The sequence below is a fragment of the Calliopsis andreniformis genome, unplaced genomic scaffold (genome assembly GCF_051401765.1).
Source record: "Calliopsis andreniformis isolate RMS-2024a unplaced genomic scaffold, iyCalAndr_principal scaffold0017, whole genome shotgun sequence".
NCBI classification, from domain to species: domain Eukaryota; kingdom Metazoa; phylum Arthropoda; class Insecta; order Hymenoptera; family Andrenidae; genus Calliopsis; species Calliopsis andreniformis.
In genome coordinates, this window is record NW_027480429.1 from 2429994 (window position 1) to 2433049 (window position 3056).

Here is a 3056-nt window from a genome sequence, read left to right on the forward strand (position 1 = left end):
ACAACAGTCTTTCCATCCTATAACAGGAATAATTGCAACAAGCGTGAAAGTAGTGATCATTTCGGCGTTTCGGGCATCCTAGACTTAACTCTGAGGCATCGCTCCACCTGATCGAATGGTTAGGGCCTAAGAAGTCATCGCCAGAAGCATAAAATACAATATAAATACAACAGCTTTGCCATCGTATAAAATGAATAATTGCAAACTGTGTGAAAGATATGGACATTTCTACGTTCCGGGCTACCTAGGCTTCACTCTATGCCGTTCTTCCACCACATCGAATAGCAACGGCCTCAGAAGTCAACGCCAGAAGCATAAAATACAATATACATATAACGGCTTTTCCATCGTATAAAACGAATAATAGCAACCAGTGTGAAAGTTATGGTCATTTCTGCGTTCCGGGCAACCTAGGCTTCACTCTAGGGCGTTGCTCCACCAGATCACACAGTTAGGGCCTTAGAAGTCAACGCCCGAAGCATAAAATACGATATAAATACAACAGCTTTTCCATCGTATAAAACAAATAATTGCAACCAGCTTGAAAGCTATGGTCATTTTTACGTTCCGGGCAACCTAGGCTTCACTGTATGGCGTTCTTCCACCACATCGGATAGCTACGGCCTCAGAAGTCAACGCCTGAAGTATAAAATACAATAAAAATACAACAGTCTTTCCATCCTATAACAGGAATAATCGCAACCCGGGTGAAAGTGATGGTCATTTCTACGTTCCAGGCAACCTAGGCTTCACTCTAGGGCGTTGCTCCACCAGACCAAACAGTTAGGGCCTTAGAAGTCAACGCCCGAAGCATTAAATACAATATAAATAGAACAGATTTTCCATTGTATAAAACGAATAATTGCTACCAGTGTGAAAGTTATGGTCATTTCTACGTTCCGCGCAACCTGGGCTTTACCCTAGGGCGTTGCTCCACTAGATCGAATAGTTAGGGCCTTAGAAGTTAACGCCCGAAGCAGAAAATACAAAATAAATAAAACAGTCTTTCCATCGTATAAAACGAAAAATTGAAAACAGTGTGAAAGATATGGACATTTCTACGATCCGGGCTACCTAGGCTTCACTCTATGGCGTTCTTCCACCACATCGAATAGAAACTGCCTCAGAAGTCAACGCCAGAAGCATAAAATACGATATAAATACAACAGCTTTTCCATCATATAAAACAAATAATTGCAACCAGTGTGAAAGTTATGGTCATTTCTTCGTTCCGGGCAGCCTAGGCTTCACTCTAGGGCGTTGTTCCACAAGATCGAATAGTTAGGGCCTAAGAAGTCAACGCCAGATGCATAAAATACAATATAAATATAACAGTTTTTCCATCGTATAAAACGAATAATAGCAACCAGTGTGAAAGTTATGGTCTATTCTACGTTCCGGGCAACCTAGGCTTCACTCTAGGGCGCTGCTCCACCAGATGGAATAGTTGGGTCCTTAGAAGTCAACGCCAGAAGCATAAAATACGATATAAATACAACAGCATTTCCATCGTATTAAATGAATAATTGCAAACAGTGTGAAAGTAATAGCCATATCTACGCTCCGGGCAACCTAGGCTTCACTGTATGGCGGTATTCCACCACATCGAATAGCTACGGCCTCAGAAGTCCACGCCTGAAGCATAAAATACAATAAAAATACAACAGTCTTTTCATCGTATAACAGGAATAATTGCAACAAGCGTGAAAGTAATGATCATTTCGGCGTTTCGGGCATCCTAGACTTAACTCTGAGGCATTGCTCCACCAGATCGAATATTTAGGGCCTTAGAAGTCAACGCCAGAAGCATAAAATACAATGTAAATACAACAGTTTTTCCAGTATATAAAACGAATAATTGCAACCAGTATGCAACTTATGGTCATTTCTACATTCCGAGCTACCTAGGCTTCACTCTAGGGCGTTGCTCCGCCAGATCGAATAGTTAGGTGCTTAGAAGTCAACGCCAGAAGCATAAAATACGATATAAATACAACAGCTGTTCCATCGTATAAAAGGAATAATTGCAAACAGTGTAAAAGTAATGGTCATTTCTGCGTTCCGGGCAACCTAGGCTTCACTGCATGGCGTTCTTCCACCACGTCGAATAGGTACGGCCTCAGAAGTCAACGCCTGAAGTATAAAATACAATAAAAATACAACAGTTTTTCCATCCTATAACAGGAATAATTGCAACCCTGGTGAAGGTGATGGTCATTTCTACGTTCCAGGCAACCTAGGCTTCACTCTAGGGCGTTGCTCCGCCAGACCAAACAGTTAGGGCCTTAGAAGTCAACGCCCGAAGCATTAAATACAAAATAAATAGAACAGTTTTTCCATTGTATAAAACGAATAATTGCTACCAGTGTGAAAGTTATGGTCATTTCTACGTTCCGGGCAACCTAGGCTGCACTCTAGGTCGCTGCTCCACTAGATCGAATAGTTAGGGCCTTGGAAGTCAACGCCCGAAGCAGAAAATACAAAATAAATAAAACAGTTTTTCCATCGTATAAAATGAATAATTGCTACCAGTGTGAAAGTTATGGTCATTTCTACGTTCCGCGCAACCTGGGCTTTACACTAGGGCGTTGTTCCACCAGATGGAATAGTTAGATCCTAAGAAGTCAACGCCAGAAGCATAAAATACGATATAAATACAACAGCTTTTCCATCGTATAAAGCAAATAATTGCAACCAGTGTGAAAGTTATGGTCATTTCTACGTTCCGGGCAACCTAGGCTTCACTCTAGGGCGTTGCTCCACCAGATCAAACAGTTAGGGTCTTAGAAGTCAACGCCCGAAGCATTAAGTACAAAATAAATAGAACAGTTTTTCCATTGTATAAAACGTATAATTGCTACCAGTGTAAAAGTTATGGTCATTTCTACGTTCCGGGCAACCTAGGCTTCACCCTAGGCCGTTGTTCCACCAGATCGAATAGTTAGGGCCTAAGAAGTGAACGCCAGAAGCATAAAATGCAATAAAAATACAACAGCTTTTCCATCGTGTAGCAGGAATAATAATCAACCAGTGTGATAGTAGTGGTCGTTTCTACG